Source organism: Lactuca sativa, chromosome 5 (assembly GCF_002870075.4).
Source record: "Lactuca sativa cultivar Salinas chromosome 5, Lsat_Salinas_v11, whole genome shotgun sequence".
Taxonomy (NCBI): Eukaryota; Viridiplantae; Streptophyta; class Magnoliopsida; order Asterales; family Asteraceae; genus Lactuca; species Lactuca sativa.
In genome coordinates, this window is record NC_056627.2 from 11,439,285 (window position 1) to 11,455,249 (window position 15,965).

The following is a 15,965-nucleotide window of genomic DNA, read 5'->3' on the forward strand; positions in this document are numbered from 1 at the left end:
AAACCTAAACCTCTAAAATTATTTAGTTCCCATAATATCAAACTTAGCATTTTTGTTTACTAGTTAGCTTAAGCTAGTTAGAATTCCTAAGAGCACAAAGCAAGCACCATTTGAGCATCAAGTAATCATAACAAAGCATAACTAATCAGGTCATCCTATTATTGACATATGAGTACTAACATGCAAGTCTACAAGCTGATATACCAGGCATACAAAGTCATCCGTCGTAGATACTTATCCCTAATCTAGCATGCGATTCATAGATTCACAACTCAAACATATCATAAACATGTATGAGTATTTTGGGATAACTTACTTGAGCTCGGCTAATTACATGCACCACACCTTTCCATTTTTGTTATAAAACTCTTTCTAAGAATTTATTTTTCTTTTCTAAAAACTCTTGCCAAATCCTCAGTTTGAGTTGAAACACACTCGAGAGTGGATCTGAATCCCTCAAACTAGTGTTCTGATACCAACTAGATACATCAAAAAATTATGACCCAAATATTTCATTTTTGATTGAAGTAGAAAAAGTATTCCAAAACATTCTTCATACAACCCAATAAAAAAAAATATGTCAAACATCATAAAACTTAGAGTATGTCCTATAAACAGAATCCATATGGTGTGTGCAATGCAGTCAACCCAAACTATTCCCCTAGAAACCGGAAGTACCTGAATCATAAACTAAAAACTATAAGCACAAACCTTAGTGAGTTCCCCAAGATACTGCATACCAAAAATATCATATAACGGGCCCCACACAATGAGATATGTGTCCCACCTACACTCACAAAATCCTCACTATGTCAGGTACGAAAGGATGCAGAAGTCGCAAGAGGATTCAAGGAACCGAAAGTATAGTTTCGGTCCCTCGACTGAAAGGAACCGAAAGGGTAGTTTCGGTCCCTCGCCTGAAAGGAACCGAAAGGGAAGTTTTGGTCCACATCAAACAAGGAACCGAAAGGAGAGCTTCGGTCTTCAGAATAACATCAACTGAAAGGAGAGCTTTGGTCCTCATAACAACATAAACTGAAAGGAGAGCTTCGGTCCTCAAAACAACATTAACCGAAAGAACGGTTTCGGTCCTCAGAACATCAAAAACCAAAAGAATGGGTTCGATCCAATGGTCAATCAGAAGAACAAAAGTGAAGATTGTTCACGTTCTCAAACAAGACAGACTAATAATCAGCAGCCCAAGAACTCTTCTAAATCTTATTCTTCCTATTCTTATTCTAATTGTTATCCTTCAAAATACATGAAGGGAAAAGGAAAGCTCTTTCCAGAAGACAACAAGTGCCCGAAAGACATCCAAAAGAGAGCTGACATCAAAATCTCAAAACCTGCGTCTAATGAAACAACTTTGATTAAAGTTTTCACTATAAAAAGAAAAGATGAAACAACTTTGATTAAACGTACTGATTTGGTTGATATCTCTCTTACTATTCCCTGTCGTGTAAAAGGCTCACAAGGACCCAAGAAACTTTGGGTTCCTAAATCTGCTTAATATTTTGCAGGTTATACGTGACGAGCAGTTTGATGAAGAATGGTATATTGATAGTGGCTGCTCGCGTCACATGACAGGAAGGAAGGAAGAAATGAGGGAGTTTCGGTCTCTCAAGGTTGGTGGAATTGTGAAGTAAGACGACAACTCATATGGAACTATCAAAGGCTATGGAATGATTGAGAATGGTGATTTCTCAATAAGAAAGGTCGCATATGTTGAAGGACTGTAGCACAACCTTATCAGCGTATCACAATTGGTAGTTGGAACTGGATTGAAGGTATCGTCTAATGATGAAGGCTCAGAAATAGTCGAGAAGTCCAATAACATTCTATTGACATCAAAGCGAAAGGGGGAAATGTACCCTTTAAACCTCAACCTAATTCGAGGTAAACTAGCAGTTTGCTTACTCACGAAGGCTCACTCAGATGAAAGTTGGTTATGGCATCAAAGACTCTCTCATCTTAATTTCAAGGATATCAACAAGCTGATTTTAGGAGATCATGTTCGAGGTCTTCCAGTTCTCAAATTCGACAGAGACCATTTATGCGCAACCTGTGAAATGGGATAGCAGAGTAGACAAAGTCATCCCTCTATTATCAATACAAAGGTGATAGAACCATTGGAGCTATTGAACATCGATCTGTGTGGTCCCTCTTCCATTGAAAGCATTGGTGGAAACAAGTATATTCTGGCTATAGTGGACGATTTCTCTCGGTTCACATGAGTGTTTTTCTTGAAGCAAAAATCTGAGGCTACTCCAAAGCTCAAGCTCTTCATAAAGAAGGTCGAAATTTAACTGAGGAAAGTTGTTCATAATGTAAGAAGTGACATTGGCTTGGAATTCAAGAACAAAGATTTTTAAGATTTTCTTGCTGAGAAGGGAACGACTCATAATTTCTTAGCCCCATATACTCCACACAAGAATGGAATCGTTGAAAGTCGAAACTGATCTTTGTGTGAAGCAGCTTGAACGATGTTATGCTTCGCATCCTTGCCTTTATTTTTCTGGGCTGATGCAATTGCTGCTGCTTGTGATACTCAGAACAGATCATATCTAAACAAGCGATTCTCTATCACTCCTTACGAGATCTTGAACAATCGCAAACCGAATGTGAAATTCTTTTATGTGTTCGGTTCAAGATGCTTCTTCTTCAACTCCAAAGAGAATCGAAACAAGTTTGATGCTAAGGCTGATGAAAGAATATTCTTAGGTTACTCCCTGCACTCTAAGGCATATAAAGTTCTAAACAAGCGCTCTAAGAAGATTGAAGAAACATACTATGTCACTTTTGACGATAGCTATGTTAAGAAGATGAAGACAACCGAAGGTGCAATGCAATAAATCTTTCCAAAGACCAGTCAAGTTACAACATCTATCTCAAATCGTTTCGAGCAATATGTGCTTCTCTTTGATGAGGATCAAACGACAATCAATTTTGAATCAAGGGCGAAAGACAACAAGGTTGATAATCTAAAGCAAATCATTGACGATGATGCTCAAAAGATGGCTACTGAGCAACCTAAAGCGACCTAGAGGCCAGAATTAGGCAAACCTTCGAATGATCGTCCTTCTGTCTAGGGGGAGGGTCCGTCTCCACAAAAAGATCTAGGTTCTTCATTCCAGGGGGGAGAATTGAACGTCACAATCATCTAGCTCTACTGAATGTCCAAACAAAGGGGAACAATCTGATCCAGATGTTGAACTCCTATCATCATTCGAGGGGGAGAGTACACATGTCAATGATGATGATACTCTATCTGAATTGGAAGAAGAAATCAATGCAGAATTAGATCCCTCTTGTGATCCAAATTACCCACCTCTTATTAAATGGACCAAAGATCATACAAAAAGTCAAATCATTGGGGAATCTTCAGAAAAGGTGTTAACTCGATCACAGATCAAAGCGAAACAAGCTGCACTCTTCTCTCAAGTAGAGTTTTGCATGTTCAACTCCTTTGTTTCCAAAGTTGAACCAAAGACTGTTAATTCAACACTTGATCATTCTGACTGGGTTCAAGCCATGCAAGATGAGTTGAATGAGTTTGAAAGAAACAAAGTATGGCGCTTCATTCCAACTCCAAAGGATGCTTCGGTTGTCGGTCTCAAATGGGTATTCAGAAATAAGATGGATAAGGAGGGGAACGTGATTCGTAACAAAGCTCGGTTGGTTGTGAAAGACTACTGTCAGGAAGATGGGATCAACTATGAAGAGACCTTCGCTCCTGTTGCAAGACTAGAGTCCGTTCGTATCTTTCTTGCCTATGCTGCACACAAAAACTTTGAAGTCTATCAGATGGACGTCAAGTGTGCCTTTCTCAACGGAGAACTTGAAGAAACTGTGTACGTTGAGCAACCGCCAGACTTCGTGAGCGAGAAGTATCCATATCACTGTTACATATTTGACAAAGCGGTATATGGCCTAAATCAGGCTGCCAGAGCATGGTATGAAACACTCACTCGATTCTTAAAAATGTCTAAATTCAAACAAGGTTTGGTTGACCCAACCTTCTTTCGAAAGAGAGAGGGTAACCACCTTATGATAGTCCAAATTTATGTTGATGACATCATCCTCGGCTCCACGAATCCCAGCTTAACAGCTGAATTCAGGAAGTTGATGGAAACTAAATTTGAGATGAGCTCAATGGGTCCAATTAACTTTTTCCTTGGCTTAAACATTAGACAGGGACCCGAAGGAATTTTTATCAATCAGGAGGCATACACAAAGACATTACTTGCTAAGTTTGGCATGATGGGAGACTCCAGCGTTAAAGTTCCAATGGTTTTTGGGACAAAGCTTACACCCTCGTTGGAGAAACCATCCGCTGACATGACGCTCTATCGTCAAATGATTGGGTCACTGATGTATCTCACAGCCAGCAGGCCTGACATCAGGTTCTCAGTTTGCTATTGTGCCAGATTCCAAGCTAATCCACGCGAACCTCATATGCAAGTTGTGAAAAACATGTTTCTCTATCTGAAGCGAACCTCCTCTCTTGGTCTGTGGTATCCAGCCAACTCATGATTCTTTGTCCAAGCGTTCTCAGATGCTGACTTAGGTGGATGTGGATTGGATCGTAAGAGTACCACTAGAGGATGTCAATTTTTCGACGGTAAATTGGTTAGCTGGCAATCAAAGAAACAAACCTGTGTTTCTCTCTCCACTGCAGAAGCTGAATACATCGCCGTAACATCATGCACATCTCAAGTTGTATGGATACAAAGTCAGCTTAGAGATTATGGGCTGAACATGAAGAAAATCCCACTACATTGTGACTCTGAAAGTGCAATTAGGATTTATCACAACCCAATACAACACTCAAAGACTAAACATATAGCAGTGAGGTATCACTTCAACAAAGATCATGTGGAAGATGGCAACGTGGAAATTCACTTCGTAAGGATGACTGATCAACTGGTAGATATATTCACTAAGGCTTTACCTAAAGCAAGTTTCAACAAAATTTTGCATGGCCTAGGAATGATGGAAGCAAAATCTGTACCAAAATCGCCTTCGCTTCAATAAAGGTAATAAGCAAAATAGAGCGAACCGAAATGAGCCGAACGTTCGGTCTATTTCGGGTGAAGCTCGACCTAGAACCAAAATGAACCGAACGTTCGGTCTATTTTGGGTTCGGTCCTTTTAACTTTTTCGCTTCTTTTTCTTATCAAGGTATTTTGATTGTATTCTTTTGTACACTATTTTAAATACTTTCTTGTAATTTTTTTTTATAAAATCCAAAAATATTTCTCTATTTCATATTTTCTTATATGTATAACCCAAAAATATTTTTCTTTTTCGTTTAATTAAAAATTTTCACAAAATACAAAAACATTCTTCTTTTAATCTAATGTTTTCTTTTGTATAAGTGTTACTCTCGATCTTGAAGATCCAGTCCCTAGAAGCATGCTGCTGCATGTTGACTAAAGTCTCGACAGATTTTGAGTGAAGCCTTAATAACATGATGCATACAAATCATGTTTTCCCAAACTAGGCTATCATATTCACTCTAATCATGAGCCAGCTTACTCTACTCATATTGAGCTTAGAGTTTTCTGCTTAGTCCTTCTTTTATAGCAAAGGTACATTCTTTTCTTATACCACTTACATCAGTTTTCTTCATCACACTTCATCTCACCAATATAACCCTTGAGACTCTCAACATTTAGCACTGAGGTTTATGGTTATACAAAAATCTAGGTTAATGATCTTAGTTTCTTGTCACTACGTACTAAGTGAAACCCACCATTCAACACCATTAATGAATCGACGGTACAAGATCACTATGTTACAAATTTTAAATGAAATCTCTTTTTATTTTGAGCGATTCTTATGAAAATTTCTATTACCAAGATTTTTTTCTTCCCCAAGGATCTAGTTAAATTTGTTTTTTTGGGATTTCTCACCTATTCAATAGTCAATAAATATCTTCCCTACCTACTTGTTCAACAGATCACATTGATCTCACAAGTACTTCGTTCAGTTTCGGTCTTATATCAAGTATCGAAATCATGAATTGCAGCGAAAGCCACCCTTTACAAGCTTTAATTAAAAAGATGCCTTTCAATACTTCTTAACAAGTTATTGATCGTTATTTAATAGGAAACCACACAAGCTCTTTAAAGTCTCTCTTGACTTTGAAGGAAAAGATTCGTGCCCATAATCAATTGCTTTATATCTCAACAAGACATCACCACTACCCACAAAAAGTTTTCTTTATTTCATTATCGTTTACACTCTATGCACGAATATCTTTGACTTTCCAAAATCTGGTTCAATTAATGATGGTCTACTTGTTCCAGCCTCGTTTCTTCAAGTATTCCAATGCTCGATAAAGATAAAAGGCAATGACGGTTCATGTGAAATATGGGGGTGACTTTTGGTATAAAGTTAAGGCTGAATCAGCAGTTATCCAATCGTTTTTACAATTTGAAATAGCACTTTTTATGGAATGGCGTGTAAAAAGGAAACGACATTTCTCTTTCCTACGTCATCATCGGGTATGACAAATGTTCACTCTGTCACATCAGGCACGGTTTTCAAATTAATCCAGGATATCAGCCGGATTTTTCTCTCTCCTACTAGTATGTATAAAAGGATCAGGCACGCTCCACTTTACCCTTTTATCACTTAAATATTCTCTCAAAGGGAAAGAGCGATTTCTTTCACTGTTTACCTTGTTCCTCTCAAAGCTTCAACAATGGCAGACTCCTCTTTAGTTCACAACACATCTGTTCACCAAACCTGCCTCACCATCAAACCTCAATAAAACCTGATCATCGATCTTACTCCTTTCATCTATGAACGCTACATGCTATATGTTGTCGAGTGTCTCAAATACTCGCCTCTTGCCTATGCTCTGTCAAAAGTCGAATTTGTTCCCATGTCATGCCTCTCACTCATCTATTCAACTTCTTACTATGACAAGGTTACTGAGAGGATTCACTTTGAAATCCACAATGATAAGACCTCTATTTCCAAGAACCGGTTCTGTGCCCTAATTGGTCTGTCTCAAGAACCAACTTTGGTAAACCCTCAATCCATAACTTCAGGTCAATTGTTCTCCATGTTCTTTCAAATGGGGTACACTGAAACCCTCACCACCATTACCAAGTTCAAGAAGTCCCGCCTTTCACCTCAATGGAATGGCCTTTTCACTCTCCTGTTTAAAGGACTCTATGAGTGAAGCACTGGCTCAGATGGAGCAAGCAATTCATTTATGACTACGCTTTATTGGCTATATCACGGGATTAATTTGGACTATGGGTCCATCATCTGGCAGCAACTGGTTCAAAGCTTGTATTCTTCCTCAAGACACTCAGAAATCTCCTGTGTAAGGTACTGGTCCATCATCACAAAGTGGGCAATGGATCGTCTCCACGTTCCAATCATAGCAGACTCTCTTCTCTCCTCAATCGCCACCTTTCACACCACCAAGATAATCATCACTGATCCTACCAAATACTCCTTCATTGGATCGATCCCTGACACCATACTTGCCTGTGTGTCTGAAGCAATCAATGTTTTGCAACATTACAGGAAGATTCCTTCATCAGGTCCAAGGGATCTCACGTCAGCCATGGCTCGCTCCATTGAAGAGGCTGACAAGCCAACCAAGAGGGGAAAGAAAACTAAGACACAGAAAGAGGCGAAGGTTTCAAAACAAACCAAGGGTCAAACCCCTAAGAAGCTAAAGTCAGACTAGGTTGCTCCATCACAGCCTCAACCATAGAAGCAGAAGAAGCCCGCTCGGAGACTCATACTCCAATCTTCAAGCAATTCAGACTCTGAGTATGTTCCTCCTAAAAACAAATCTGCTCCTCCTTCAGAATCTGAAAGCAAAAGCTCTAATGAGGAGGTTTCAGGTCGTGATGATAGCACACCTCGCTCGCCTACCCCAGAAATACATGTTCGCTCCTAAGCTCCTTCTCCTCCACCCGTTTCTGTACCAATATCCATCCCTCCAAGTTTTCCCATCACTACCTCTCAACCATCAACTAGTATTCCCATCCCTGATCCAATCTTCACAGACGCTATCACTACTAATACTAATATGGGGCTCATTCTACAGCACCCACACCACCTGTTACAACCGAACCACTAGTAACAAACCGAACCTCCAACCACTACAAAAACCTTATCACCTTCCCCATACACTGACACCACCCCAGTTCTAGGCAGTGAGGACTTGGAATTTGGTTCCACTTATGTCACTCCTTACCGTGTATAAAGTGATGAAGATGAAGATGCACCTGTCACCAAGCGTCATCTCAAAGCAGTCAACGAAAAACTTGATCAATTGCTTTCCTCCTCTTCCTCTGGGGCCAATTTAGATGCTGCTCTCAAAGCATTGTTCTCCTCCATTTTCCAAGAACATAATGCCTCCCTCACTGCTGCAGCTAAGACTATAAACGCCTCCACTTCCCAATGCCAGAAGGACTCCCTTGCTTTTGAGGCTTCCACGAAGGAATGCAAATATGCGACCGCAAAAGTCGATAAACTAATTTCTGAAGCTCATTTGTTTTTAGATTCTATGCAAGTGGCTGCTCAGAAGAACTCTCAGACTGTGAACACTTTGGTTAATAATCTTCAGCGTTCTCTTCTAGCTGAGAGATCCAATCTTGAATCTGCTCGTCAAGCAATCGAAGCAGCCAATGCCACTCTATATTATAATGTCAATGATCGATTGAATCAACTGGAGGAAGAGTTGGCTTTGGAAAATCGCATTATGGATGAGCTGGAATAAAGAACCTCTTAGTTGAAGATGCAAAATCTCAAACTTCGCACTGCAACAGCTAAACTGAACGATTTGAAATTTTAAAGGGAGGTTATCTGAAGCTCCGTTGGCGATGTTCACTCCATTTTGCTTCACCTCCTTGATGCCCATGATCCCATCCTAACCATTACTATCCGAAGGAATTTGGTTGAGAAACTCAGACCTGCCCTGAACATCCTTACTCATATCGAGGGTGTTTCGGTGACTGGTGTCCAGCCGAAACAAGGGGGAGAGAAGGTAGCGAAGACTCAACCTCATCCTGAACCGAAACCAACTGCTGAGCCGCAGGATAATGAAGCTTCGGTCAGTAAAAGAGACAAGAAGAAAAAGAAGATCGGTGAAGATGACACTGATGACGAAGATGATGTTTTTGAAGAAAACCCCAAAAAGCCTTATCAGAAAACAAAATCTACTGATAAAGAGCTTGAAGAAAAGTTCAAGAAACAAACGGATGACCTAGAGAAGAAGCAGAAAGAGAATGAGCTAATGGAGAAGAAGAAGTCCATTTTTCCATAATGGACTATTAACTCGCTTCAAAGAAGCGCCATATACGAACCAAGTGTTCTTTGGCTCGAACCAGTTATGTCGTTTGGGCTTGAACACTCCAAGGATGCACAGTTTGACATGCCGATCACTCGAAAGGCATTCATCTTTCACTACTTCAACTCAACTGCTACTATCCCTTCTCCAGACCTGATGGTGGATTGAGATCTGTTGGATTTCTATCTAGAGTCCGCTCAACCCCAGTACTTGACCTAGAGTTCACATAAGATCACAATTGTCAAGGTTCTGAAGCCCTACTTAGCCGGGAAGTTTTTCAATGTCAAGTTCAAAGTGACTTGAGGCTCTGAAGGCTCCGTTCATAACTTCACCCTGGCTGATCTGCCGAACCTCAATCCCCACGACAGGATACTCCTCAACAATATTTTTCTGTCAAATCCACAGGAGTATCCTAAGTTGAACTTCATCGAAGAACCTATCGAAATAGTGGATAAAGAGGTCAAATGACTCAAGCGGAGTTAGATTCCTATAGTTGAAGTGCAATGGAACTCTAATTGAGGACCAGAGTATATGTGGGAAAGAGAAAAACAAATGAAGAACAAGTACCTCACTTGTTCTAAAAGAAACCCTTCGACATGGTAAAATTTCGGGAAGAAATTTCCTAAATAGGGGGAGACTGTGACAACCTGAGAAATTCCATCACTAGTCACCGTTACAGAATAATAAGAGAATAAATGTAACAGAAAGTATTCTAATATTCTACTATTAAGATAATAAGCATCATATATGTTGTTACATTTATTTGCTAAAAATCATCCATTAGGCTCTGAAAATTAGCAATCAAAAAGTTGTGACGTTTTCCGATTTGGTTAACATACTTGGATAGTAATTGTTAACTGATCACAAGAATATAAGATTCGTAAAAATTTCACTCTGAATGAGAGAGTTAGGGATTTTATAAAAAAAATCAACCGCGTAGTTAAAATTAATTACGTCGAAATGGTACTTACAAATTGGTTAACATTTGACTAAAAGTGCAAGTTTTGTGGTACTCCTCGAGATATAAACTTTAGGAAAAAGTTTGTCGAAAACGGGATCTATATGAGTATGTTAAGATTTGTTTTAAAAATCAATAATTCTTACGCCCGTTGTGCTCGAAAATGAAAGTCAAAACCGACCGAAACAACCAAAAGGAAAGTTACAGTACATTTTGAGATCATCACATAGATATAGAGTGGGTCTAGATTGGAGCACACATGAGGAAGCAATGATCTTTGAAAAATCTTTTCTTGCGCACCATCGTGCGCTGCACAGGTGACACCAGATTCGATCAGATTGCGAGACATGTGATTGAGTACGGAGGGGACACGTGACAACTTCATGTGGAGACACGATGCTCAAAATGCATGCCACTCATAGGAAATGCTCGATGCGCACCCCCAAAACTCGACTACAAATAGAGGGTTGTGACATTCAACCAAACACACCTTCAAAACACTATATTTCTATCTAGTTCGTGTGTTACCTCGTGGAGCGATCCCCAGAGTTTCGAGCTCGTCTCTACCCTACATCAGTTGTTTCAAACCCTAGAGTGAGTTCACGGCCCATATTTTACTATTTTAAATGTTTTCTTGGGGGATAGATGCATAGCAAATGATTTTTAATAATATTTATCTTAGAAATATTAAGTCATTCTATTATAAGCAAGATACCTTAGGATAACATAAATGTGGATACTATGTCTAGATTTAAGCTATGATCTGTGTCTAAAGGATATGATTCCCGATAATCTAGGAATAGGTAATACCTAGATGTTATAATGAAAAAGTCCCTAGGAAACTTTAAGTACCTAGGAGATATGCTAGACAAGATTTAGTATATGTACTATACTTAATTGTTATGCTGCCAAAATATCCTGTTAAAATAACCATAATTAGGGTATATATATATATATATATATATATATATATATATATATATATATATATATATATATATATATGACAATTTATATATATCAGATAATTATGAGATCATAAATATAATTATCAAGTACATATATATATATACACACACACACACACACACAAAGATCATCTTAAGATATATACCCGGAAGAGGTATATACAAAGATAGTGTGATGTGTGTGTGTGTGTATATATATATATATATATATATATATATATATAAGGGTAATTATGATAAATATAAAAGATAAAGCCTATGGTTAATACGTTAGTGAGTTGGTTATTCATCCAAAAAGCCTTCATTAAACTTGGCATATCCCCAATACCTATAATCATTAATCTTGCGAGAGCTAGGAAGTTATGTGTAGATCTATACGGGGCAATGACAACCCCACCTGCGACTGCTAGCTAAAATCCTGGTAGGATACCTTCCATATAAGTTACTATTCGACGTTCGATGAAGTGTCGTAATTAGGAGTACATTTACGGTCGTAGCGTCGATTATAGAGGCTCACGTTAATATATTAAAATTTTCCTTAGAGCTTAAGTTACCATTAGGGACACCTGATATGGTAATTAAAATACATTATGATCGTTAGAAATCCTTGAAAGATAGTAAATTAGGATTTACAAAAGACAATCCTAATTAAAATATGTTAGGATAGTTAGAAATCCTTGAAAGATAGTAAATTAGGATTAAAAAAAGACAATCCTAATTAAAATATGTCAGGATCATTAGATATCCTAATAGATAGTCATTTAAGATCAATAAAAGATATCTTAAAAGATCAAGGACTAGATAAATAATTAAGAAAGATTTTCACTAAAGAAAAGTATTCTGAAAAAGGAATGCAAATATCCAAAAATAAAAACTCATGCACTCACCAAAATTATTTTGACTTTCAAAATTCATGTATTCTCAGGAATATGAGTGTGGAAAAGTGTCCCCGAGTTTGCAAGGAAGTTGTTGAAGATTTGTATAGCTATTTTAGGAGTTTCTTTTTGTCTCTAAAATAATGTAATCCTTCAAAATCTATAATAAATAAATTTTAAAATATACCTTTTTTGTTTAATTCTACTTGTTATCGAGATCCAATTATCCTTACATCGCACTTCCCGGTGTTTCCGCTAACAGATGGGCAGGGTGTGACATGGATCGATGTGGCCGTCTTCTAGAAACGCACGGCGTGCCTATATGCATGTGGCATCAACTGGAAATTTTCAAAAATTTGTATCTTCTTCATACGAACTCAATTTTTAATGTTCTTTATCTCCACGCTTAGCTATTGATGAGTACTACATCTTTCATTTAGACTCTATTGGCTAATTCTCACTTTATTCTTAAAGAGATATTTTTAACATGTAGTATACTTGATTTATTCATTATTGTTGTGTGAAGAGTTGAGAGTGGAACAGTTTTAGTCTGTGAGCCTTAGATTCATGTTGAAGACAGAACGATGATAGGCCGGGAGTCCAGACACATCTTATATGTAGAGCAGCGAAAGATCGTGATTCATTGCTTGTATGCAGGTATATGTATTGTGATATATGTTATCTTGTGGAACCACTAAACTTTGACTTACAGTTGTTGAATAACTATTTTTTAGGTTGTTTTTCTGATTGTGGGAAGCTCCAACATGACTTTACTCGCATTGAATAAGTTAATAATGTTTTTGACTTCCGCTAAAAACACTCTTTAATAAATTTATGATAATAATGTATTAATGAAAATGGGATGTGGAATCTTATGTTGTATATGTTTTAAAAATGAAAATTTTGTGTTAAAAAGCGGTACGCTATATATTCCTTGTACCTTCGCTTGACAAATTTACCAACCCTTTTTCCTCTCTCTATAAGGACAATTTCTAACCCTTTTAGGGTTTGCGAAATTGAACCTTCTCCTAGTTATTTGATTCCACTATTTGGTTTCATTGGGTGTGATACCATTAGAGGTTATGGCCTAGTTCCTCTCATCCAAGCATCCATGACAATGATGTTGGATATGGTGTCTAAGTCCATAACTGTTTCTGGTAAATACTTGACCCGACCCGACATGGTCCATTTGGGTTGCATGGCACCATGCAATTGGATAAACTAAATGAGAGAAATAACACATATGTTGTATTAATATATTAATAATATTATTTAATTAGTTTTGATCAAGAATTAATTTAGAATTAATTAAGTGATCAAAAGAATAACTAATTAAATATATGGGTAGATCATGTAAACCTTCCATATCTTATATAGTGGGCTAAAAGGCTCCATGGATTATCAAGTTGGGTTCCACCCATATGATGCTCCATGGATGCTCCAAGGAGTTAACCCATGGATCGAGAAATGAAGAGTCATGTTACATTAGGGTTTTACCTAATGCAACACACTATATAAGGACCATGTCTCTCCCCAAAATCGGCTACACTAGAGAAACAAGAGGGCTTGGCCGATTTTAAGTGTGTTAGAGTATTCTCTCAAGTTTATACTTTGCATTTGGTGTTGTGTGAAGCATTTGAGGCATCACACTTGAGGTGCTAGGCTCACAAGGGTTCAAGGAACACTTACAACAACAAGGTATGTAGTTCTATCTATTATTCAAGTTAAAATTGTTCCCCATGTATGCTAGATAAGATCATAGCCTTGGAAATCAACTTTGCATGATAATTAGAAAAACATAGATCCAAGGTTATTAGGGTTGCATGTACACTTAGGAAGTGTTAGAATGCTCATAACCCAACAATGGTATCAAATCCAAGGCTTGTTTGTTTGTAATTTGTGCTAAATAGTTGAAAAAAGTCGATATTTTTACAATCTGACTGATGAACTCGCCGAGTCCATGGGGGGACTCGCCAAGTTCATGTGAATCTTCAACCTACTCGCCGAGTAGGTTCATGCACTCGGTGAGTACGAGCCTCAGAATGCAGATTTTCGACTTTAGTTGCTGGAAATGGACTAGAAACATTACCCTAAACTGTTTTGGTACTTGAAAACTTGTTTTAGATGGTGTAATGTCTTTGCTAATCCATTTACAACAACTAGTTATCAAAATTACAAAGTTTTAAATGTAATTTTTTATTCATGAAAGTGTTCTTATTCATGTTCTTGATCTTATGATGTTTAGATGATCATAGGAATTATTTGTAAACTATGTGGTAGATTAATTCATGATCATTATGTGTTTTAATGGAGTCCATAACATGTCCTCAAGTTATGGAAAACCATAAGTCACTTTGTTTAAAAACCATTAAAAGAACACATGGGTTATAAAAAGGAAGAGTCTTCATTTTTAATATCCTAATAAACTCATAAGTTACAAGAAATGAAAAGTTTTAAAAGTTTACAAAACATTCCCTCAAGTTTTGGAACAAGTAAAGTCTTGATTAAAACTTTAGTTCCAACCCTTAGAATTTTAAAAGTTAAAATTTAACCCTTATATTTATAATATTATAAGTTAATATATATATATATATATATATATATATATATATATATATATATATATATATATATATATATATATATATATATGTATAAGATTAAAATCGTCTTACCGCTAGTACCCCTCATTCACGAAGCCGGTCTATAAGGTGGGTATAAGGTTGTTTCCTATAAAATGGCAACTTAATGGGTGTCGACTCTCACCCACTGCTTGTTTGACTGGTGGAGGGTCGTTAGCCGAACTGGTAAGACACGGACTTATAAATTCTCATCAAAAGTATGATGAATACTATAAAGTAACTAAATGTGTTATTAAATTCCCAATCTTAGTTACTTTAGGAAAAATGTGAATAAGGTGCTAATCCATGAAACTACACTTTACACTTTATCTAAGTCGTAAGTGGAGCGTGTGTGGTTAACCGGCACACTAACTTGGACTTAACAAGGTAAGTAAAGGGTGACTTAATATTTATCATAGTATTGATGGAGCGTGTGTGGTTAACCGACACATCGATTGAGGGGTAATTTATTAAGGGTACCAAGTAATTTGCATTGTTACTTCACACCTTGTTTTGTGATCCTCGGCATCCCAGTCACAAAACTTGGAGGGCACACTCGAGATTGAAACATGCCTTTGAAAAGTTCATTGAATCTCAAAAGAATTTAGGAGTTTCTATGAACCAAATTAAATATTTTTAATATTTCAACTTTGGTGGAAATTGGTGAATCGTCATTCACCTACCTTTCAAATATGTTATTACTTAGATTACGACATACCTCTTCTAAGTATAATATATTGTGATTGGGTCCTAGCCTTAATACTAAATTTTGGTGTTTTATTAAGGACTATCTCTATTTCTAAACTAAACTTTTCTTCATTTTAGATGTCTGCAAACACTGCTGCTTCTGGCTCTAATCCTAATGGCTCTTTTTCTCCTATGAAGTTGTGTGGGAAAGTCACTTTTTATGGATCCAACTTTAATGAATGGATCAGAAACATCCGAATGATTACCCGCTACGAGGACAAAGAATATGCCCTCGATAAGGAGCTTAAGGAGATTGAGGAGACAATTGCTACTCCTCTAGAGATCGCTGACTTTAGGGCACATGATAGGGATGCCACCAAGGTGGAATGCATCATGATGGACACTATGACAGCCGATCTCCAAAAGTCCTACGAGGACTACTACCCTTTTGAAATGCACCAAGATTTGATGGAAAGATACCATCAAAGTGCACAACAAGAGAGGTATGAAATCATCTCCTCCATGATAACA